Below are 26510 nucleotides of genomic sequence, written 5' to 3'. Positions count from 1 at the left end.
TGATGGATGTCACACCCATGTTTATAATACATCTATAAAAATTCACCTCAGCATACAGGAACAAGAGATAGTTCCTTGCTGGCTCTGAAGAAATAAGCTACCAAGTTTTGAGAGGGCTTACAAGAAGGCCATTTGGCAAGGAATGTGGACAGCCTCTAGGAACAGAGCAATCTCGGTTGGCAGCTGGTAAGAAAACACAACCTCTGTCCTATAACCACAAGGAACTAATTCTGCCAACAACCGTGTAAGCTTGGAAGAGTACCTGAGGCATATGAAACCCAGTTAAAAGGTCTAGCATATGTGTAATTGGAGTTGCCCATGGATAGGAGAGGTAGAATATATCAGACACAATATATGAAGAAATCATAGCCATACGTTTTCCAAACCTGAGGAAAACATCAGATACAGATTCGAGAATCACTCTGAAATACACACAGGATATATACACATATACCTACACACAAAAGGCACGTAGGCATATCATGTAAAATAACTAAAAAAAAAAAGATAAAAAGTCTTTACAGTAGCTAGAGAAAAAAAGATACATTATTTTCAAGGAATAACAGTAAGACTATTAAATGACTTCTTGGTAGCAGTAATGGAAAACACAAATCAGTGGAATGGCATCTTCAGGGTTCTGAAAGAAAATAACTGCCAAACTAGAATTCTATATTCAGGGAAAATCTCCCTCACTAAAAAAGCAAAACAAAGACATTTTTAGAAATGGAAAAAAAATGAGAGAATTCACCATCAGACCTGCATTAAGGAAATATCAAAAGGAGTTCTTCAGGTAGAAGGAAAATCTATCCTAGATGGAAACAAAAATGAAAAAAACCAAAAAAAACCAAAATGAATTTTAAAATAACAGAACAGAAAAGATAAATGCATGGGCAAGTATAAATTAGTATTATACTTAATATTATACAATAATAAATTAATGTATTATGAATTTTAAAATATTTATAGAGTTAAAATATACAACAATAACATGAAAATGGTAATAAATTAAGGCTTCATATAGTCTTTGCATTGTCCTTGAAATGTAATTCTAAAATAACCATTAAAATGATGTAAAGGGGGACTTCCCTGGTGGCACAGTGGTTGAGAGTCCGCCTGCCGATGCAGGGGACACGGGTTCGTGCCCTGGTCCGGGAAGATCCCACATGCCACCGAGCAGCTAGGCCCGTGAGCCACGGCCCCTGAGCCTGCGCGTCCGGAGCCTGTGCTCCACAATGGGAGAGGCCACAACAGTGAGAGGCCCGCATACCGCAAAAAAAAAAAAAAAAAAAAAATGTTATAAAGGTAACAAACGAAAAAGGTAAGAAATAATAAAAAGGCTTTATTACTCCAAAATAAACAAAAAGATGAGAGGAAAGGTAGTCACAAAAAAAACTGGGAAAAAAGAATATGAATCCTAATATGGTATATTTAAACCCAAATATATCAGTAATTTCATTAAATTTAAAATGTAAATTTCATTAAATGTAAAGTAATAATCCAATTAGTAGACATAGATTGTCAGATAGATAGGAAAACAAATTTTGTTAAGAAGAGGCGTACCTTAATTATCAGGATACAGAACGATTGAAAACAAAAGAATAAAAAAAATACGATATAAACAATAACTAAAAGAAAGTAATTGTTTTATGTTAATATCAGCCAAGAAGATTTCAATTTTTAAAAAATTTTTGAGGTCTTTTGTGGCCTGATATACAGTCTAGTCTGGAGAGTGTTCTACATACTCTTGAAAAGAAGATGTACTCTGATATTTTTGTAGGGAGTTTTACATAAATGTCAGTTAGGTCAAGCTGGTTAATAATGACTGTTGTTCAAGTATTCTATATCTTTACAGGTCCTCTGTCTAGTTGTTCTATAAAGTACTGAAATTGAATTATTGAGTTCTCCAGCTATAATTGTTGAATTACCTATCTCTTTTCATTCTGTCATTTTTGCTTCATGGATTTTGGGGCTCTGTTGTCAGGTATACATTTATAATTTCATATCTTCCTAACATATTGACCTTTTATCATAATTAAATATATTTCTCTGTCTCTTGCAATATTCCTTATCTGAAAGTCTATGTTGTTTGAAATTAACATAGCCACTTTAGCTCTCTTATGGCTACTGTTTGCATGATAGGTCCAGTTACAAGCTTTTACTTTCAAGTATTTGTGTCTTTGATTCTAAAGTGTATCTCCTATAGACAGCACATAGTTGGATCTTGCTTTTTTAAATACAATATGACAATTTTCCCCTTTAATCAGAGGATTTAATGCATTCACTTTTAATGTAATTAATAATATGACTGAATTAATGTCTTCCATTTTGCTATTTGTTTTCTATGTTTCATGTCTTTCTCATTCTTGTTTCCTTTTACTGCCTTTTCTGTTAAAATATTTTTATTGTACCATATTAATTCCTCTGTTGATGTTATAGTTAAATTTTTTAGTGACTGCTCTATGCATATTTAAAGTATCACAATCTAGTTCAGGTTAATACTGATTTGATTTCAAAGACATATAGCAATTTAACTTCAGTATGACTCCATTTCCTCCTCTCTCTCCTTTGTGCTATTATCGTCATATGCATTACGTTTTTATTTTTTATAAATCCAAAAATACAGGATTATAATTATATAACTGTTTTAAACAATGTTATGTTTTTTAAAAAGGAACTAAAAGAAGAAAATAGAAATGCATATATATAAACAGACACACACATACATACAGTCCTTTATAATTACCTACATATGTTACATAGGTAGCATATCCGGTTTTCTTCATTCTTCCCTGTGGATATGAGTTATTGTCAATTGTCATTTCCTTTCAGCTTGAAGAACTTCCTCTTGTATTTCTTGTATAGTAAGTCTGTTAGCAACAAATAATGTCAATCTTTGTTTACCTGAGTTCACCTTTATTTTGCCTTCATTTTTGAAGGATATTGTTGCTAGATAGAATTTTTTGTTAAAAATGTATATGATGAGTCACTTTTCTCTGGTTGTTTTCAAGATTTTATCTTTGTATTTGGCTTTCAGCAGTTTGAAGTGTCTATATATAATTCTCTTTGCATTTACCTTAAGATTTCTTGAGCTTACTGAGTCTGTTAACGTTTTTAATAAAATTTGAGTTTTTAGTCATTATACATTCAAATTTGTTCTGCCCTTTTATTCCTCTTTTTATGAGAATCCTACTACACCTGTGTTGAAAAGTTTACTTTTTTTTTTTTTAACAGGTCTCTGAGGTTCTTCACTTTTCTTCATTCTTCTGTTTTTCTGTTCTTCAGATTGGATAATTTCTATTGATTGATTTTCAAGTCCACTGATCCTGCTTCTGCCATCTCAAATCTGCTGTTTATATCATCATTTCAGTTATTATAGTCTTCATCTCTAGAATTTGCAGTTGCTTCTTTTTTATGGCTTCTACTTCCTTTTTGAGATTTACTACTTGTGGACTCACTACCATATTTTTCTTTTAATTCTTTGAACATAGTTTCCTTTAATTCTTTGAAAGTATTGTAAAATAAGTTTTCATCACTCTGTAGCCTTCCTTAAAGGAACCTGAATCTATTTGCCAGGATGACTGAATATAAGGGATATATTTTGGGGAGAATACTGGCCACTGTCTCTGAACTGACATTATCCTCTTGATAGCAAACACAGTTTAGCATGGAAAGTCATGAAGGTCAAGTAAAAAATGGAATTCAGGCCTGAATTCATTTCACAGTAGGGCCATTGATTCTCAAACACAATCTGGTTTATTTCCCCATTTTCAAATATATTATTAAATAGACATGCTTGGCAACACATTGCACATCTGCTACTTCAACCCATTTTCTGAGTAAGCCATGATGCTGTCAATTTTGAGCGGGCCTAGAACAAGAGAAGTTTCCTAAGTTGGTCCAAGATATAGTGCAAGCAACTCTATCACTAAAGCCTTGTATACCCCAAGGATACAATGTACTCAAAGAGAGTCATTTTTTTATAGAGATTGAGATGTATGTGTTTACAATATTTATTTGTGGCAGTACCACAGGGTCTGTCCTCAAGGGGACATGGCTACTCCTTCATTCAAGGGTTCTAGTTAGAGAACTAGGTGAGAGGCTGTGATGATTCTCCATGATGGTGAACTAAGTCAAGATTCTGTCAGACTCCAACAGGAGGATCACAGTTCAGATTCCTCAGACTTCTATAAAAAGCCATACTTTGTTTCTCTAGATGAGCATTCTTCTGAGAAATAACTCCCGCATAACTTCTGAGTCCTGGTAAAGGAAGGTCACTGGACCATGGGACCTAGGATGCCTATCATGAATTTGTCTTGTGTGTCTCAGCAAGCTAAAGCATCTCCACATCTGCCTCCCAAGTTCTAGCTCCTATGTTTCCACTAGAAAACCTCAGCAGCCTCCTAATTGACCTTTCCACTTCCAAACTTACTCTTCTTTAATTTATTTTCCACATTGCAACCAGACATTTGGAAATGCACATCTGATGGTGCCATTCACCTCCTTAAAAGCGTTGCCTGGCTCCACATCAGCCTCACAATAAGCTTGAAGTGGTACAAAACCCTGCACAATCTCCTCCCCATTACCTTCTAACTTCATCTCTCCCTCAGATTCTCTGTGCACAATTTGTCTTTCTTTCAGTTCTTGGAATGAGTTATTATCATGAATCTATCAAGTCCTTCACTCATGTTTTTCTCTCTGCCTTAAATTCTCTTCCCTAACTTCACCTAGTTGACCCATACTCATCTTAAAGATTCTAGCTCAAACATCAATCCTCTGAAAAATACTGCAAGACTCCCCAGACTAGCAAAACTTGCCCTCCTTTATTATATGCTCTCATAAGACCGTGCATTTTTCCTTATAGCATTTATTTTTGTTTATAATAGTGTTTTTATTTCTGAGACTATTTGTTTGAAACCTGCCTAGTGTGCAGGCTAAGCACTGCACAGGGATACCTAATCAAGAGGGAGAGTGAAGGATAAAATGCAGCCCACAGTCCACTTGACAAGTCATATATCCTGGTATGGAGCGCCATCCATCCATTGAAGTGATGCTCTTTTACAAATTACAAAAATATACTGTCTACTCACCAAGTGGTGTGCACATGGGCTGCATCTACCCAAAAGAGGCTTTTTTTTCTAATTTTCACAAAGATACCCAATGGATTAGCTACAGCTCTATATGCCTCCCTCCTTGATAAGCTCCATGAGAGCAAACACCATGACTGTTTTTGTTCTGCTTGTATCTCCAATATTCAGCATACTACATGGAACACAAGTAGATGTTCATTAATATTTGCTGCTTCATTAAAAGAAGGAATAATCCTCAGGCACAGAATAATTGACATGTATTTTATTTTGCATGTTCCTTCTGGGTTCAATGGTTTTTTAACAAAACAGATTTCAGTTTCTACAATGCAAGCTTCTCTTGTGAGTCAGTAACCAAAGGCAGAATTTTGTTCTACTAATTGCCCAAGTTCCCAATCAGCCCCCTGGGATAGAGCCTCAAACTCTTTTCTGCTGTCCCTTGTGCCCTGGAATGATTCTCAAGGGGGAAGTCCCTAGAGTCCTAGATCAGATGGATCTGGTCCTCTTTCAGGAATAAACAGAGTTCCTGGATTTGGGGTTTCAAGAGGCTTCAACTCTGCAGGAAGATCCTCTCAGGCCAGAGGATGCAATGCTCTGGACCTTAAGTTGGTCCCCACACCCTGAGCTTCCTTCTGACACTCAGGAAATGCTGGACTTCTAAGGCTTGGGATTTTCAATTTCTCCCTCATAGGCCTCTTGGAGAGAGTCCTACCTTTATTCTTTTGTTTTGTTTTGTTTCGTTTTGTTTTAAGTTCAGATGCACAGCAATTAAGAGAACGTCTCTCATCTCCTTTGCCAACTTTGCAAGAAGTGGTTGATGGTAGAAAAAAAAGGAGAGAAGAACTGTTTTAAATTTTTCTAAGTTTCTTCCTTTTCTCATCCCGGTTTTCTGATGATTTTCTTGAACATTAGAATTTCATACTTTTCCTGTGTTTTGCATGATGACTTTTTGAGACCAGGTGCCTATAAAGTGAACAAGAATATCCTCATAAGTTTCATTTTAATTAATGGAAGAATCTGTTTAAAATCATGAAGGAGAGATAGTAAATTAAAAAACCTTTACAATCCCAGAGTTTTCATCTACCAGTGATGTCCCTGTTATCTTTTCAGTGAATAAGGCTGAGGGTCAGGCATTTTTCATACAGCTGTTGTCTCCTTCCCCTCTAAGCAGAACCTCATTCCTGAACATTCAGTAGAGTTTTAACTCAACGAAAGCATGTAGAATTTGGAGTCACACATACTGTGTTTCACAGCTGGTCTTGTCAATTACTAGATATGTGAGTCTGACAAGTAGTTTATCCTTCCCAGCTTCAAATTATCCATCTATAAAATGGGAGTATGTATTTTATTTCCTTGTAGGGTAATTCTAAATTGTAAGTTATGCAGAGTGTCTTAATAGGCCAGCATATAGTATATTTTAATCAAATGTTCATTAGTAAATGTAAATGCAAAACCTAACTCAGACATTCAGAGTGTAAGGGCCAACTTTATTGTTCCATCAGCTTTTGACGTCTATATGTTGCTTTGACTCCCCTTACTTATTATGCTCAATCCTGGGTCAGGTTCTTTGCCCAGCTCTCATCCAGCAGTGTTACATGGGGGCATCCAGATCATTACTTCCAGAGAAATATGCTTAACATAATCTCTGTGTGTGTATGTGTGAGTTTGTGGGATGTGGGATGTGGATATGAATGAGGCTGACGCTGGAGTTTCTAGACAGATAGATGCTAGCCTTGCAGCAGAAGAAAACAAATAAAGGAAGTACTGTGTTTTTCTGACCCTTGCCCTTCCACCAGACAGTAGTAACTATGTGAAGAACTAAAAGGAAATTAGGTAATACGTATCAAACCCATGCCCCTGTCTCTTCACAGAGACATCAAAACAACCCAGAACAAGATAAAGTGATTTCCTCTTTTTTTTTTTTTTTGCGGTACGCTGGCCTCTCACTGTTGTGGCCTCTCCCGTTGCAGAGCACAGTCTCCGGACACGCAGGCCCAGCTGCCGTGGCTCATGGGCCCAGGCGCTCTGCGGCATGTGGGATCCTCCCGGACCGGGCACGAACCCGTGTCCTCTGTATCGGCAGGCGGACTCTCAACCACTGCGCCACCAGGGAAGCCCCGATTTCCTCTTTTTTTAAATGTCTTCCTAGAGAAACTCATCAAATTCTGTGTATCAATGTTACATGTATCAGTATCTCAGCTGAGATAAAAAGGACATCTTCCCTCCAGTATTGAGATCTTTCAAGAGCAGAGGACTCAGAGTACAAGGTAAAGAGAGCTGGGTTCCCAAATTCTCTCTGCCATGAACTAAATATGTGATATTAGGCAACACCTTCATCCTTTTTGGAATTAAGCAACCTCACATTTCTACCACATAGTTACTTTTGGGTAGTAGATGTATTATTACTTTGAAGAATAAAGGAAACTGTAAAATGCTAAAATTTTGTGTAATTTTCTACCATCTTTTTGGAGAAAAAAGCTGTTCACCAAAAGTCGGATTAAGGATTGGAAAACTACTCCAGATGCATTATCTATGTCCCTTCTTAATGATAATGGTTTTTCATGTTTTCCTATATTGTTCTTTCATATCTTTTTTCTCTGGTAGTCTCTCAATTTCTGCAACTTAATGGGGTTAAGTGAAGATTCTGACTTCAATACTTTGTCCTGGTTTCCATGTGCCCAAGGCAGCACTGCTGTATATACCTGGCAGAGGTATGGGTCTCCTTCTCCAGACTAGAAGTACGTCGAGAGTATTACTTCGTTTGTTGGTTTACATAGTTATCAAAAGCTTAAGAAATGGCAAATACTGGGCTAGGTTCTGGGTATGTGGAAATGACTAAGCATGATCTCTGTCATCAAAAAGCTTACAATGTAGTTGAAAAGTTAGATAATAAGTAATTTCAACTGAATGTGATGTGCCATCATATGAGAATGAAAAATGCCAACAGAACCAAGACTGGAGGGATACTTAGATAGAAAGAAGGTGATAAGAATGACCTCAGGGATTCCCTGGTGGCGCAGTGGTTGAGAGTCCGCCTGCCGATGCAGGGGACATGGGTTTGTGCCCCGGTCTGGGAAGATCCCACATGCTGCGGAGCGGCTGGGCCCATAAGCCATGGCCACTGCCTGCGCGTCCACAGCCTGTGCTCCGCGACGGGAGAGGCCACAACAGTGAGAGGCCTGCGTACCACAAAAAAAAAAAAAAAAAAAAAAAAAGAATGACCTCAAGGGAGGCTTAAAAAAATTAAACCTATCCTCCACCCCACTGCCTAAGTAGTACATATTCATCATGGACACTTTGAAAATTTCAGGAGATAGTAGAAATTCACCCAGAGTTACACCATGCAGAATCACGCACTACTAACATTTCGATGATCTCTATTTAGCTTTCTCTGTATTCATACTTTGATAATTCTGCATATACCATACCATATCCTGCTTTTTAACCTATTATTTTCCATTGAACTTAATTTTTTTCATATGCATCATTTAAAAGCTGAACAATATATTTTTAAAGAATAATACATTAGTACTAGTCTCTGTTTACAACTGACACATATATTCATTTCTATATTCTTAGGCTTTTTCCTGTACATACATATCCACATTTATGTGGGTATATATCTTTGCTTTTCATTACAATATTCGGATCATATGACCTTTATTATTTTGCAACATTTCTTCCATTTAACAATATCATGAACACTTTTCTTGATTATAACACTAAAATTTTTATTGTAAAATACGGTGTGCATTTAAATGTGCGTTAAAACAAATGCACATTTTAAGAAAAATAACAAAACAAATACCTAGGTACCCTCTGCCGAAGCTAAGAAACAGAACATCACCATAAAGCCAGAAGCCTCACATATGCTCCTTTCAAATACTTCAAATACTTTCAAGTACTTCAAATATATGCCAAATAGTCACTATCATGAATTTTAGGTTACAGAATTTCCATGTTTTAAATTTCCCATGTTTTTAAAGAATATACTGCTTTACAGAACGTATTTATTTCTAAACTATGTATTATTTAATCTTGCCTTCTTTTGAACATTAAATAAATGGAATACACACACAAACATATGTATACAATCTTTGATTTGCTTCTATTATTCAACATTATGATTTTGAGATTCATCTGTGTTGATTCGTGAAAATGTAATTAGTACCTTTAATGATCTTTAACAGAAGTCAGCAAACTTTTTCTGTAAAGGATCAGTTAGTAAATATTTTAGTCTCCGCAGGCCATACAGTCTTTGTTGCCACTATTTAACTCTACTATTTTAGTGCAAAAGCAATCACACATAATACATAAAAAAATGGGTGTGACTGTGTTTTAATAAGGTCTTATTTATAAGCACAGCTGGCCTATGGGCTGTAGTTTGCCCACCCCAGCTTTATAATTAATTCATTCAATGCTCTATAATACTTCATTGTAATAATTTACTTCAATTTAAATATCCTTTCTGCTTTTGAAAAACATGGTTTGTTTCAGTTTTATTTTTCTATAATAAACAAACTTGCTTTAATCTTCTTGCCTGTGATTCTTTAGTTTTTCTGGGTTAAATATCGAATGGTAGAATTGCATAGGATATGTTCATTTTCAGCTTTGACAGGTAATTTCTACCTGTTCTCCAAAAATAATTTTATCAGTTCACATTCCCTTCAACAGGGAACTGGAGCTTCCATTACTCTATATCTGTGATAGTTTTGATTTTTTGCAATCTGATAAGTGTGAAATGGTCTGTGGTCTTAGCTTGTAGTCTGTGGTCTTATTTTTCCCTGGCTATTAATGATGTTAAAAATCTGTTCACATGCCAGTTGTATTTCCTCTCATATAAAATTCCTGTTTTCTTTTTAAACTATCATTATATTAAGCTGATCTTTTTGGCTTTTAGATGTTCCAGATATTATTATTTTATCTGTTATTTCATTGTAAATGTTTTTCTGGTTTCTACCTTTTTCTTTTCTTGTGACTTATTTTGAAAAATAGAAGTTAATTTTCATGGAATAAAATTTATCATTATTTTCTTTTATGTTTTTATCTTCTACTATCCCAAATTTAAAAAATATTCTCATATATTATCTTCTAGACATTTCATAGGATGTTTTGTTCATTTCCTTTTAATACATTTGAAACTGATTTTTTTTTAAATGGTGTAAGCTAATCTAATTTCATTTTTTCCCATATGGATAAACCAACTATTCTAGGACCATTAATTGATGACTCTGTGCTTTCCACCAATCTGCAATGCCAGCTCTGGTGCAAAGAGTTTCCATATACCAGAACTCCATTTTTTGCCCATTGGTGTGACCACTTATCCCTGTGACAATACCACACCTTCTTAATTCTTATAACCTTATAATAAGTAATGGTATTTGAAAGGCAACCCTCTTTACTTCTTCTTCTTCTTTAAGAATGTTTTGGCTTCTCTTGGATCTTTGTACTCCCATATAAATTTTAGGAGCAGTTGTCAATCTAACAACCAACCAACCAAAAACAATCCATTTGGAATTCTGATTGAATTGTACAGAATTCAGAGTATGAATTCATGGATTTTTGATTAATTGGAATCTTCATAATATTAGATCTTCCAATTCATAAGCATTGTGTATCGCACCATTCATTTCAGTCTTCTTTAGTGTTCATTATTAAGGTTTTATAATTTTCTTAATAAAGGTCTTCATTCCTAGGTATTTTCTATTTTTAAGCTATTATAAATGATAGCCCTTTTAAATTTAGTTTGATATCAATTTGTTTATGTACAGAAATGTGATGAATTTTTATATATAAATTTTATACCAGAAAGCTTGTTAAATTCTCTTAATAATTCTAATAATTTCAGTAGCTTCTTTTAGATTTTCTATGTTCACAACCACATAATCTATAAAGAATTTCTTCCTTCTCAATCCTTGTATTTTTAATTCCTTTTTTCTTGCCTTACTGGGCAAGAAATTAGAATATTCTAGAATATTCAATATTCAATGTTGAAGAGAAGTGGATAAAGCAGTCACCCTTATCTTGTTCTTAATCTTAAAGAGAATCCTTCAGTATCTCACCTCTAGGTATATGTTGGCTGAAGAATTGCTGTACACATGTTTTATCAGCTTAAAGAAAATCTTTTATTGTTTGTTTACTAAGGGCTCTTATAAGTAGACACTGAATTTTAAAAATGCTTTTTGGCAACTATTGAAATAATCATGTCTCTTTTCCTTTAAACAATTCATGTGAGGAAATATATAACTGGACTGTTTTAATGTTAAACAAACTTTGCATCCTAAAATAAAACCAACTTGGTCACATACCCATCTTATACACTGTTGGATGTGGTCTGGTGACATTTTGCTTAAGAATTTTGCATCTATTTCTGTGCATGAGATTGGCCTGATAAATTTGGTGTCAAGATAATTCCAGCTGCAATAAATGAGGTAAGGAGTATTCCCTAGTCAGGAAGGAAGAAAGTTTCCTCTACTCTTCAAGGTTCTTCTGGCTGGTCTAAGAATTAAATTGACCTGAGACATATTAGTGAGAGAAAACCAAACAAAAGTTTAATAACATGTATATATGGGAGAGATTAAGGAAAACTGAGTAACTCACCAAAATGGTTAAAACCCTCATGTTAAATACCATCTGCAGCCAAAGAAAAAAGAGATGTTGAGAGTACTGGTTTGGGACTTCAAAGGAGAGAAAGGCAATTCACAAGGAGATGGAAAAGCAAATGTTTGGTAAACAAATGCTTGCTGGGCCAGGCAGAAACAATGGGACACAGAAATTTTAACAAGCAGACTTTGCTAGGTTCCTCCCTGTCTACCATACCTGGTTCATACCATAGTTATCTATTGTGCTAGCTCCCTTCCTGGAACAAGTCCTCCATCTACATTCTTTTAGTCAGTTAGAGGAAAGGTCAAAGATTCTTCCTGAGTCTTTGGACCTTAAAAATAAGCAACCTAGGGCTTCCCTAGTGGCACAGTGGTTAAGAATCCACCTGCCAATGCAGGGGACACGGGTTTGATCCCTGGTCCAGGAAGATCCCACATGCCACGGAGCAGCTAAGCCCATGCACCACAACTAGCGAGCCTGCACTCTAGAGCCCATGAACCACAGCTATTGAGCCCACATGCCACAACTCCTGAACCCGCACGCCTAGAGTCCGTGTTCTGTAACAAGAGAAGGCACTGCAATGAGAAACCCATGAACTGCAATGGAGAGTAGCCCCTGCTTGCAGCAACTGGAGAAAGCCCGTGCACAGCAACGAAGACCCAACGCACCCAAAAATAAATAAATAAAATAAATTTATTTTTAAAAAAATCAGCCTAACTTAACCCTCATGCTAAAGAGACACATTTTGGTCTCTTTTGCTCCCCTATACCCTCTTTTTCTATTACCAAACATAGTTTGTGTAGGACTGAAATTAATTTATCCTTGAATGTTTTATAGCACGTATTGGTAAATTGTTCTTGGCCTGGAGGTTTATTTGTAGATTTTTCATTACTGTCTTTATTTCCAGTAGTTTTCAAGTATCTTCTTCATTCAATATTGGTAAGTAATTATTTTTCTAGAAATGCATTCATTTCATTGAAGTTTAAAAATGTATTGATATTAAGTTGTTCATAATGTTGCTCTTCATCTTTTTGTGTCTGAAACTTCTGTTATTGTGTCCCTTTATTAATTCATACTAGAGTTTATGTCCTCTTTTTTTTTTTTCTTGGTCAGTTTCACTAGCAGTTTACCTAAAGTTTATAAACTTTTACCCTTGTGGACCTTGTCTGTTTTATCTTTCTTTTATATATCATTAACATTTTGCCATTATTTTTTTTCCTTCTACTGTCTTTTTTTATCTTATTTGTATAACTTCTTAGGATGGATGCTCTACTCATTAATTTTCAGTCTTTAAAAAAAATTGTAACAGACAAGCATTTTAAACTATGAACTTTCCTCTAATTATGTTCCAAATGCATTGTACATGTTTTGGTACATGATTCTTTTATTATTCTCTAATTCTAAATATTTTCTAACTTCCCTTATTAGCTCCTCTTTGAACTATTGGTTAGATTATCAACTATTTGTAAGTTTTCAAAAAAAGTTCCTTTTTGTGACAATTTCTAGCTTAATTACACTGTGGCCTGAGACTGTGGTCTACATTTTAAGAAAATCCAGTTTTAAGAAAAATTTGAGACCAATTTCATGGGCCATACATAGGTTGTCATTTTTTACATGACCCAGGAGTACTTGAAAAGAATGCTTTACCTCAAACTTTTAAATAGTGTTGCTCAAAATCTCTGTATCTTTAATTCCAGTTCTAGGACCTAGTCTGCCGTGTCCCTGGAAAAGGCAGGTGATTCATGAAGTTTTGAACTGGGTCTTTGTGGTGTTCAATCTTTGCTCTGGACAGAGTGCTCACCAGAGGGCAGGGCAGTCTCTGGTCCAAAAAGATGGTGCTGACTTTGTATTTCAGACCTGAGATCTTCAACGAGGACAGCCAACCACAAAGAGGTAAGAGAGTTTGTTTCCAAGGTTTCTCCAACTTCCAGGAATATCAGCTCACACTCTGTGGCATTTCTTACCCTGTATATTCTAACTCTGGCTGGCAATGTCATCATTGTGACTGTAACCCGCATTGACCATCACCTCCACACCCCCATGTACTTCTTTCTAAGTGTCCTCTCCTATCAGACACTTTCTACTCCCTGGTCATCATCCCTCGCATGATTTCCAGCCTTGTAGGTCTGAGCCAATCCACTTCCCTGGAGGGCTGTGGGGCTCAGCTTTTTTCCTTCCTTGGCTTTGCCATCACCAACTGCCTCCTATTGGCAATAAGGGGGTATGCTTGCTATGCGGCCATCTGCCACTTTATTACTCGATCATCATGAACTGGAGGGTCTGTGCCAGGCTGGCATCCTCAGTCTGTGCCATGGGGTTCTCACTCTCACTGGTTCAGGCTGTGGTCATTTTCAGACTGCCCTTTTGCAAGGCATTGATTGAGCATTTTTTCTGCGATGTTCAACCTGTGTTGGACCTGGCCTGTGCTACCGCAATCATCAATGATATCCTGACCTTAATTATCAGTCTCTTGGTCATTACAGGCCCTGCAACCTTCCTCTTCATCTCCTACATCCTCATTATTTCCATCATTCTCAAGATCACCTCAGCTGAGGGCTGGAAGAAGACCTTTGCCATCTGTGCCTCCTACCTCACTGTGGTCATCGTCCACTACGACTGTGCCTTCACTCCCTACCCCAAGCCCAAGTCAGAGAACACCAAGGATGATCTCAGTGACCTACACTGTCATCACACCTTTACAAAACCCTGTTGTGTGTAGTCTAAGAAACAAAGAAGTCCAGGATGCTCTGTGGAGAGTGGTGGGTAGGAAATCCCTTTCCTAAGATGAAATCCCTACCCAAATAGGTGTGCATGCCTTCCAGGAGGAAGCCTATATAAGTAAAGTTACAGAACCAAGATTTCAAATGATTAGTGAAGTCTCATACATCACAGACAGGGCAAAAGTGGAGCTGGGGTCTAGCCTCTAATAATTGATTTTCACTTCCTCAACCTTTTGTTAGCATAAATAAAAGCAAAAGTCACTCAAAGACACCCATTGGCTGTATTCCAGTAGATAATTATAAGGTCAGAATGTGATCTAGTGTTTATCTCAAGCTTAAATTTAAACTACTTAAATTTAAAATTAAATTACTTAAATTTAAAGTATTCTCATTATAAAATATTTTTGAAATATAAAAATATCAAAATCTCTAAAATGATCATGCATTTTATAGGCTGTGCATGCAAGCACATAAAAATCTAACTTTAAAACGGTTCTGCAGTTCAGTCTACTTTGTAATTCTGAGCTCCCAATCTGCCTGACAGAAAAAAGTCATCTAGTCTTTTTCATGTAAACTGGGGCAATTTAGTAATTAAGTCATTTTATGAGTAAACAATGAAATTCAAGGTCCTGTTCCTGCCCTTTCTTTCCCATTATACTCTGGGTGAATCAAGTTCTGGTGCAGGTGAGACAGGCTGGACCTGGGACCTGGGACCCTTTGTTGCAGTGCTTGCACCTGGACAAAACTCTCCTCCAGCAACAGAATACAAAGAAACTATAAGGACCTAAAAATAACTGCACACATGGCAGTCAGGCAATTATGAGCAATAAGATACAAAATGACTGGGACTTCCCTGGTGGTGCAGTAGTTAAGAATCCACCGGCCAACGCAGGGGACATGTGTTCGAGCCCTGGTCTGGGAAGATACCACGTGCCGCGGAGCAAATAAGCCCATGCACTACGACTACTGAGCCTGTGCTCTAGAGCCCGCGAGTCACAACTACTGAGCCCATGTGCCACAACTACTGAAGCCCACACACCTAGAGCCCGTGCTCTGCAACAAGAGAAGCCACCAAAATGAGAAGCCAGTGCACCGCAATGAAGAGTTGCCCCTTGCTGCAACTAGAGAAAGTCCGTGCGCAGCAATGAAGACCCAACGCAGCCAAAAAATAAATAATATAAATAAAAATAAATTCATAAAAAAAAGATACAAAACAACCAAAAACCCAACTTCCACTTCTGAGGTGTCAAGCAAAATCAGGGTCCTGCACATGATCCCTGCACAAAGCACCACCAAGGGGTGCGCAGACCACCTAAGCCACCCCTCTGGCTTGACCCAAGGGTCCACCCCTACCCTCACCCCATTTAAGGGACCAGCTCACCCCCACTCAGGAGCAAGCAAGGGAACCTGCTACTTGCTTTCAGTCCCTTGTGCCACAACACAAGTCCCAATAAAGCCTTGCGTGAATTTCTAGTTTGACCTCTTATCAATTTCTATTGATTAAGGAGTCCAAGAACCCTGGGTTGGTAATAAAGCCTTCTAGTTTTCTTAGCATGGAGGAAGAGGAACCTGATCCATGGTCCCTTCCACCTGTCCATGTTGGATTTCTATGTAAATACATGACTCCCGTGGTCATCCTTGTTATCTATTCTATTGTGATGACTCTGGTTTTATCATGCTCTTTAATTTCCTGCACTTCATCTTCCTTGTGACTACTCTAGGTCCACTGGCCCTTTCTCAACCACTGCTTGAGGGCAATTGGACATTCAGTTGCACTCTTGACCCTATAATGGAGTAAATAAGACAAAGTGGGGTGTCACCAAGGCATCCACTTGGATGTATCACTCAACTGTTTCTGCTCCACCAGGATTCACGTGTTTTCTGAGGCTGGGAAGTGAGGGACATATCCCTTCTGCTTTATCAGTTGCCACCCGTCCTTCCTTACAGCAGGGTAAACCTGGTATCTGCTGGTAGATCTAAGAGTGGGCCTTCCCCAATATCCAACTAACTCCAGTGTTATCTTCTCCACAAAGCTGGATACCTTTATTTTATTTTGGCAGAAAAACCTAAATTATTCCTAACTCTGTAGTAGTTTACATTATACATTTCACATACAAAGTAATTTTGGTGCTTAGACTTTTGATATTCAAAATGATTCTTTGTAAACTAAATGTAGCTTTCCTCTCTAGAAGAGTTTGCTAAAGTTAAAAACTATTTCATCTTTTAAGACAAATGTTTTAGTTATGAGTTTAAAAAAATCTTTTTGAAATTCAATTGACCTTTTTTTTCTGGATTCTTTTGGGCTTACCCTTCCCTGGGGCAAATGAAAGTCCTCTGAAACAATGTGAAATATGGAAATAATGTAGAATTTTTATTCTGTTGCATTTATATATTTATTTAATGTGTCAACAACATTAATTATCATAGATTTTTAAAAATGTTTTATTATCTAATAGAGATAGTTACCTGCCATTATTCTCCTTCAGAATATTTTTAGGTGTTTTGCCTGTTTAAATTTTTCATATAAATTTTAGAAGCAGCTTATTTAACTTACACCCCTCCCGAACACACACACATACTCAGCACAGTTACATACATACAAGCGAACCAAACTCTGGTATTATTTTATTGAAATCCTATTGCATTTATTAACTAATTTATGAAAAACTAACATTTTAATGATCTTGAGCCTCCATATTAAAAACATAGTATTATTTTCCATTGGTTTAAGTCTCCTTCTGTTTTTTACTTTTTACATTTCAAAGTGATCAACCATGATAACCCTAGTTACGATGTCACCATACAAAGATGTACATAGTTATGTTCATAACCATGACTCATTTATTTTGCAAATGGAAGTTTGTACCTCAACATCCCTCACTTATTTCTTTCCTCCTCCCATCCCTTTCCCCTCTGGCAACCACCTGTTTGTTCTCTATGACTCTGTTTCTGTTTTGTTATGTCTGTTCATTTGTTTTGCTTTCTAGATTCCACATATAAGTGAAATCATACAGTATGTGTTTAACTTCTTTCACTTAGCACAATACCCTCTAGGTCCATCAATGTTGTCACAAATGGCAAGATTTCATTCTTTTTTATGGCTGAATAATATTCCATTGTAAATATTTACCACATCTTCTTTAACCATTCATCTATTGATGGACACTTAGGTTGCTTCCATATCTTGGCTATTGTAAATAATGCTGTAATGAACACTGGGGGCATGTAACTTTTCTAATTAGTGTTTTTGTTTTCTTCTGATAAATACTCAGGAGTGGAATTTCTGGGTCAAATGGTAATTCTATTTTTAATTTTTTCAGGAATCTCCATACTGTTTTCCATAGTGGCTCTACCGATTTACATTTCCATTAATAGTGTATGAGGGTTCCCTTTCCTCCACATTCTCACCACCACTTGTTATTTGTTGTCTTTTTGATAATAGCCATTCTGACAGGTGTGAGGTAATGTCTCATTGTGGTTTTGATTTGCATTTCCCTGAGGATTAGTGATGCTGAGCATCTTTTCATGTGCCTGTTGGCCATTTGTATGTCTTCCTTGGAAAAAATGTCTATTCAGGCCTTCTGTCCATTTTCAATTGGGTTGTTTGGTTTTTTTTGATGTTGAATTGTATGAGCTTTTTTTAAAATCCCTTATTGGATCTATCATTTGTGAATATTTTCTCTTATTCACTAGGTGGCTTTTTCATTTTGCTGATAGTTTCCTTCACTGTGAAAAAGCTTTTAAGCTTGATGTGGTCCCATTTACTTACTTTTGCTTTTGTTGCCCTTGCCTGAGGAGACATATCCAAAAAAAAATCACTAAGATAAATGTCAAAGAGTTTACTACCTATGTTTTCCTCTAAAAGTTTTATGGTTTGAGGTCTTACATTTAAGTCTTTAATCCATTTTGAATTTATTTTTGTGCATGGTATGAGAGAGTAGTCTAGTTTGATTCATTTGCATGTAGCTGTCCTGTTTTCACAAAACCATTTATTGAAGAGGTTGCCCTCTCCCCATTATATATTGCTTTGTTTGTCATAGATTAATTGCCCATATAAGAGTGGGTTGATTTCTGGGCTTTCTATTCTGTTCCACTGATCTATGTGTCTGTCTTGATGTCAGCACCATACTGTTTTGATTATTGTAGTTTTGTAATATAATTCAAAATCAGGGAGTATACCTCAGCTTTACTCTTCTTTCTCAAGATTGTCTTGGCTATTTGGGGTCTTTTTTGTTTCCATATTTTACACATTTTTCTATAATTTTTTTCTAGAAGTTTTACAGTTTTATTTTTTACATTTAAGTCAATGATCCATTGTGAGGTTTTTGGTAATAAGCTGTGAGATTTAGATCAAGATTAACTTTTTGCCTACAGATATCCAATTGCTTCAGTTCAATTTTTTTTAAGGGCTACCATCTTCCATTTTGCACATTTGTCAAAAATCAGTTGAGCGTATTTATGTGCATCAAATTCTGAGTCTTCCACCCTGTTCTAGTGATCTATGTGTCTACTGCTCCACCAATACCACAGTATCTTGGTTAATGTAGATGTATAGTAAATCTTAATTTTGGGTAGAATGATTCCTCTCACATTATTCTTCTTTATCAGGATTATTTTAGTTTAGGTCTTTAGTCTAAGGCCTGTGCATCTCCAAATCAATTTTAGAATAAGCTTGTCTATGTCTACAAAAATGCTTGCCAGGATTTTTATAGGAATTGCATTAAATCGATAGATCAATTTAAGGAAAATTGACAACTTTATAGTGTTGAGTCTTCCAGTTCATGACCAAAGTATGTCTCTCCATTTCAGTCTTCTTTGATTTCTTTCACCGTCATTTAGTAATTTTTCAGCATACAAATCTTATACATGTTTTGTTAAGCATATACTTAAATGTTTCATTTTCTTTGGAGAAACTGTAAATCAGTGGTCCCCAAACTTTTTGGCACCAGGAACTGGTTTCGTGGAAGACAATCTTTCCACAGATCGGTGTTGGGGGGGGGATGGTTTGGGGATGATTCAAGCACATTACATTTATTGTGTATTTTATTTCTATTATTATTACATTGTAATATATAATGAAATAATTATACAACTCACCATAATGCAGAATCAGTGGGAGCCCTGAGCTTGTTTTCACTTGCCACTCACTGATCAGGCTTTGATATGAGCCTGCAAGCAGTTGATTTATTATGGTCTCCACGCAGTCAAACTTCTCTGCTGATGATAATCTATATTTTCAGCTGCTCCCCAGCACTAGCATCACTGCCTCAGCTCCACCTCAGATCATCAGGCATTAGATTCTCATAAGGAGCACTCAACTTAGATCCCTTGCATGCACGGTTCATAGTAGGGTTCGTGCTCCTATGAGATTCTAATGCCACCGCTGATCTGACAGGAGGTGGAGCTCAGGCAGTAATGCGAGCCATGGGGAGCGGCTGTAAACACAGATGAAGCTTTGCTCACTCTCCCGCTGCTCACCTCCTGCTGAGTAGCCTGGTTCCTGAAAGGCCATGGAGCAGTAGTGGTCCATGGCCCAGGGGTTGGGGACCCCTGCTGTAAATGATATTGTGCTTTTAATCTTGGTTCCCTCATTTTCACTGTTAGTATATAGAAATGTGATTAACTTCCATATGTTGATACTGTATGCTGTAACCTTACCTAACTCACTACTTCTAGGAAGTGTTTTTGTTTTATTTTGCTTTTGCAAATGCCTTGGGTCTTTCTACATAGATAATTATGTCACCCACATAAATAGGGGCAGGTTTACGTCTTCCTTTCTGATCTATATGCCTTTTTTTTCCTCTTTGTGTCTTATTGCAGTAGGCCAAACTTCCATTACCATGTTAAATAAGAGTGGTGAGAGCAGATATCCTTGCCTTGTCCCTGATTTTAGGAAGGAAGCATCCAGTCTTATGATCCTATTGATCCTTATGATCCTATTGATTTTTTTTGATATGCTCTTTATCAAATTGAGATAATTCCCTTTGATTCTTACTAAGAGTTTTTGTCATATATGGGTGCTGGATTTTGTCAAATGTTTGTCTCTGTCAAGTTCATATAATTATATGATCTTTCACAGGAGTGGCACATTTATTAAAAAAAAAAAAGAGGAACAGGAAACATCTAAGTGATTACATAACAAAAGGAGCTTCTTAGTTGAAAGATCCTTGTTAGAAGAGGGAGCATCAAGAACTCAGCAGCTAGTATCAACCTATTCTTCCACTGTCAGCTCTTTGCCAAATTACTGAAAGGGGAGAGAAAATTAGCCTTTGAGGCCATGTCGAGTAGTATTTCCTGACAAGTTTTGTCAGTTCTACCTACAAAACAAATTTATCCATTTCCTTCCATCTCCACTGAAACTGCTCCTATACAGAAACAATCTTCTGTCAGTATCTACTCTCCTTGTTTATTCTTATTCTTTTCCAATCAATTCTCTACATAACAGCCAAAGTTATCTTTTAAAGATGAAAATCAGATCATGCTCTTCCCCTAATTAAAAATACCCAATGGATTCCCATTGTATTTGAAATATAATTTACTCTCCTCATGATGACCTATAGGCCCTACCTGTCCTTGTCACTCCATGCCATTAAGAATGATCTCATCTCTTATGTCTAACCTCTTACCTACTAGTCCGGTAACTATCAACATAGGTTTATTCCCACTTAGGAACTTTATACTTGCTATTCCTTCAGTCTAGAGTGCTCTTTTTCTCCAGATTCCCATTCATTCATTTATGCATGTTCATTCTCTATCATTCAAGCCTCAACTAAAATGAGAAGTAATCTTTAGGGATTCCTTCCTTGATCACTTCATCTACTATAATGCCCATCAATGTGGGCACTCTATTAGGTGTTTTATGGGTTTTTTTGTTTTGTTTTGGTTTTTTAGCACTTATCAGTACCTAAAACAAAACAGGAAGGTTGAGAATAAGGGATGGAAAACTGTATTCCAGGCAAATACCAAACAGAGGAGAGCAAAAATCACTAACAAAAACAAACAAGCAGTCAACGAAGCAAAGTTCCTGCTGTCACAGAACTTATTTTCCAAGAGGAACATAGATGATTTTAAAAGTATATAAGTTACATGTACTGTTATTTTGGGAAATCATAGTGTTTGGAGAAAAAGCAAAAGGAAAAAAGGACAAAAGGATAGTCATCCCTGGCAGCAGGAAACAGTAGCCCATTTAGATCAGGTGGTCGGGAAAGGTGATGTTTGAGCAGAAGAATGAATGAAGGAGTGAGTGAGCCACATAGAATAAAGAGTGCTCCAAGCTAAGATAAGATCTGGGGAGAGGTTAACCTTGGCATGTGTGAGGAACAAAAAATAGGCCAGTGTGGCTGGAGGGTAATGACCAAGGCAATTAAGGGGAAGATTGAAACTGTGGTCTTATAAGCTATGGTAAGGACTTTGAATTTTATTCTAAGAGGGTTAAAAATTCATTGTAGAGCCATCTGAGCAAAGGGGCTACCTGATTTGATTTAGACATTAAAATCTTTACTCTGACTGCTACTGTAATCAACCCCCAGACCCAAAGGAGAAGCAGGGAGAGGCCAGTCAGGACCTTGCTGCTGTGGTCCAAGTTAGAGGTGACGGCAGCTTGGAACAAAGTGTCCCTTTGAATGAAGAGTTTATCGGCTCAGCTGGGGACATGTTCTATTTGAGATGCTGAGGAGATATTCAAGAAGAGAAAATGAGATGACTGTTGAACATACAACTTTGGAGTTTGAAAAGAAGTATGGAGTGGAGATTTAAGTTTGGAAATTGTTTAAAGCCAGAAGAGGAAGTGATCACTAGGTTGCAACTGTAAATACAGAAGTGGTTTGTGGCTGAAACTTGAGGTAGTCCAACATCACGAAATTGAGGAGAAAAGAAAAATGACATTGGAAGGGGAAAATATGAAAACTAAAAAAGTGTGTGTCCTGGAAACCACATGAAAAGAGATTTCCAAGGAAGAGAAATTAGTCAATTGGGTCCAATGCTGCCAATATGCCAAGTACATTGTGTTAGAATTGATTGTTAGATTTGGCAATATGAGGTGTTTGGTCTCATCGAAAAAAATCTGCATGAGAGATGGTGATAAAATCCTGTTTAGTGTGAATTCAAGAGAACAAAGGAGAGAAACTGAAGACAATGCAATTCCTTCAAAGAGTTTTGATGTAAAAGGGAGCAAATAAATGAACCCGTAGCTGGAGAAGGATACGGGATCACAGGAAGGTTGTTTTTATTGGCCTTTATGTTTGTTCTTTTAGGATGAGGAAAATTACAAGCAAATAAGTTTGTAAATGAAAGTGATCTAATGCAAATTTGATGATTCAAAAGACATAGAGGAAAACTGCTAAAGCAAAGTCCTGAGTAAGGGAAAGGCAATTGGGGTGCAGTGCACAAGTGCATAGATGGTCTTGTTCAATGTATACAGAGTGCTCCCCATAGTGAGAGTATACGAGGATTGGTACTGAGCACAGATGCACATGGTTGGGTTGATGTGTTGGTGGGACTACATGGAAGATCTCTCCTAACTGCTTTAATTGTTCTTAATGAAACAGAAAATAAAGTCATGTGCTTAAAAAAGGATAAGGAAGAATCTTTGGAAGTTAGAGAATAGAAAAGGATGTGTGAAAAGTGCAAAGAGGGTGAGAGAAAAAATGGTAGGCAGGAATACAGAGGGGTTCCCCAGTAACATCAAGACCCCACTTAGTGTTAAATGTTATGAATTCTAAGTAAGACCAATTATCATAAGAATATATTTTCCACCAGTGAAGTTCAGCTGCATGGGTGCTCTGCACAAGAGGAAAATTTGATTTAACCAAGATTGGTATTATGCCAGGTAAGACAGGGGTACGTGAATTAAATGTGAATGCAATGAAATGATAGTCTGTGGAATTTTAACAGGGTAGAGAGGACAAAAGGGGGCAGTAACATGGAACTTTGAAAATGACAGAAATAAACATAGATATAAAATGTAGGGCTTTATAAATTGAGGAATTATTTAGATTAAGATACCAGTGAGAATGAACTGGAAAAATAAGTGATGGAAATAATAGTTCTTTAGAAAATATAATGGAAGAAGATATCTCATTCCTAAATGAAACAAAACAGATCAAATACATGGAAATAGAAAATATTCATTTTCTTTTTTTTTGTTTTTTGTTTTTTGTTTTTGTGGTACGCAGGCCTCTCACTGTTGTGGCCTCTCCCATCGTGGAGCACAGGCTCTGGACGCACAGGCCCAGCGGCCACGGCTCACAGGCCCAGCTGCTCCGCGGCACGTGGGATCCTCCCGGACCGGGGCACAAACCCGTGTCCCCTGCATCGGCAGGCGGACTCCCACCCACTGCACCACCAGGGAAGCCCAAAAATACTCATTTTCTACATGAAGAATATTTTAAAACCCTACTGAAACACATAAAAGAAGACAAACATTACCATTTAAATCTTGCTTTGGGTAGAAAGCCTCAGTATTATAGACTAAAGATGTTTATTCTTAAATTTCTGTGAATACAATGAAAAATCAATAAAAATACCATTAATTGTTAAATGTGAGAATAACTGGGGAAATTCCACACAAAAATAATTGGGGGGAGGCAGATTTAGCATACGGTAGCATAATGTAGTAAAAATATGAGATGTTTGTATTATTTGATATATGGTGTTGAGACAATGGCCTAGTTATAGGTAATAATAAAAGGTGCATCTGATTTCATTTTAAGAAGTACATCTTTGTTTCTTACAACCAATTTGATTCCAGATGAATCAAATACTGAAACATAAAAAGTATAGAAGACATGGGTACTTAAAAAAAATAATGTTGGAGTAAGGAAGGCCTTGATAAACACATAAATAAAATGCTAATAAAATTTCAAACTCACAAACTCAGTAATAATGATAAACAGAAGAAAAATACTGCAACATGTATAATAAAAGGCATATTTCCTTATTAGAGAACTCTTACAAGAAAATGATGACAGAATATGAAAAATGAGCAAGGTATGTAAATGGACATTCACAGCAAATGAAGTACAAATGATTAATAAGTATATGAAAAGTGTGTAAATTAATACATCTTATTTTGGTTTCAGTTTGGTAATAGTTATTAAGTTTTTGAATGCACATATCACTAAGAAGTCTTACTTTCAGGAATGTATCCTACAGATGTGCTCCCAGAAGTACAATTATATGTGAACTTTATATATAAAGTGATTTTCTTTATAATACCCTTTAAAAATGCCCAAAACTGCAAACAGTCTATATATCCATGGATATTTAGAATAGGGTAAATAAATTATGTTATACTCTTATCTTACTATATGCAATTGTTCAAATGAATGATAAAAACCTTCATGTATTGTTTTGTAAAGACATCTCGAATGTATTGTTATGTGAAAAAGCAAGTCATATAACAGTACACAGAATACAGTCCATTTGGATTACAAAAAAGGAAACACACACACACACACACACACACACACACATACACAGGTATACGCAGAGAACATTCCTAAATTCTATTTAGTAGGTTTGGTTTTATTTTATTTTCTTATTTTCTATATTACACTAAAGCCTGTTTGACTGTTTTGCATACAACTCCATCTGCTTTATTTGTTCAAGAGAGGATGTCACTCAGCTGTTTGATAGCTTTGTCCAAAAGGAAGAGTGCACCTCTCTTACATGGTCAGAGAAACAAAGCAGCTAGAGATGTATGTGTATGTCGTTGTGTATTTGTGTATTTGTGTACTTGTGTGTGTGTGTGTGTGTGTATGTGTGTGTTTAAAATTGGAGAACCTCAACCAAAATCAGTGTTTCCAAAAAGTGATAGAATGTAATGAAAAGTTCATCCCCTTTGCAATATTTTCAATATTAATTTCAACACCTAATTACAATTTTCAGAGCTTTTCTAAAGTGAATTACTCTTTTTTTTTGAATTTTATTTATTTTTTTATACAGCAGGTTCTTATTAGTCATCCATTTTATACACATCAGTGTATACAAGTCAATCCCAATCTCCCAATTCATCCCACCACCACCCCCAACCTCTGCCACTTTCCCCCCTTGGTGTCCATACATTTGTTCTCTACATCTGTGTCTCAGTTTCTCCCCTGCAAACTGGTTCATCTGTACCATTTTTCTAGGTTCCACATATATGTGTTAATATATATTTGTTTTACTCTTTCTGACTTACTTCACTCTGTATGACAGTCTCTAGATGCATCCACATCTCAAACAAATGAACCAATTTCATTCCTTTATATGGCTGAGTAATATTCCATTGTATATATGTACCACATCTTCTTTTTTATTTTTTTATTACTATTTTTTTACATCTTTATTGGAGTATAATTACTTTACAATGGTGTGTTAGTTTCTGCTTTACAACAAAATGAATCAGTTATACATATACATATGTTCCCATATCTCTTCCCTCTTGCATCTCCCTCCCTCCCACCCTCCCTATCCCACCCCTCTAGGTGGTCACAAAGCACCGAGCTGATCTCCCTGTGCTATGCAGTTGCTTCCCACTAGCTATCTATTTTACGTTTGGTAGTGTATATATGTCCATGCCACTCTCTCACTTTGTCACAGCTTACCCTTCCCCCTCCTCATATCCTCAAGTCCATTCTGTAGTAGGTTTGTGCCTTTATTCCCATCTTACCCCTAGGTTCTTCATGACATTTTTTTTCCTCAGATTCCATATATATGTGTTAGCATATGGTATTTGTCTTTCTCTTTCTGACTTACTTCACTCTGTATGACAGACTCTAGGTCCATCTACCTCACTACAAATAACTCAATTTCGTTTCTTTTTATGGCTGAGTAATATTCCATTGTATATATGTACCACATCTTCTTTATCCATTCGTCGGTTGATGGGCATTTAGGTTGCTTCCGTGACCTGGCTATTGTAAATAGTGCTGCAATGAATATTGGGGTGCATGTGTCTTTTTGAATTATGGTTTTCTCTGGGAATATGCCCAGTAGTGGGATTGCTGGGTCATATGGTAATTCTATTTTTAGTTTTTTAAGGAACCTCTATATTGTTCTCCGTAGTGGCTGTATCAATTTACATTCCCACCAACAGTGCAAGAGGGTTCCCTTTTCTTCACAC

At 36.6% G+C, this 26510-nt stretch overlaps 1 protein-coding gene and 1 pseudogene across 1 annotated transcript in view; one reads left to right on the top strand and one right to left on the bottom strand.

The window, feature by feature from the left end:
• LOC101270990 (olfactory receptor 10J3-like) overlaps positions 1 to 26510 on the bottom strand; it is a 172709-nt gene that overhangs the window by 6204 nt on the left and 139995 nt on the right.
• The window catches only part of LOC101271728 (olfactory receptor 10J1-like), a 31434-nt pseudogene continuing 17416 nt past the window's right edge, over positions 12493 to 26510 (top strand).

This window comes from Orcinus orca, chromosome 1 (assembly GCF_937001465.1).
Source record: "Orcinus orca chromosome 1, mOrcOrc1.1, whole genome shotgun sequence".
Taxonomy (NCBI): domain Eukaryota; kingdom Metazoa; phylum Chordata; class Mammalia; order Artiodactyla; family Delphinidae; genus Orcinus; species Orcinus orca.
This window is presented reverse-complemented; position numbering and strand designations above follow the sequence as displayed.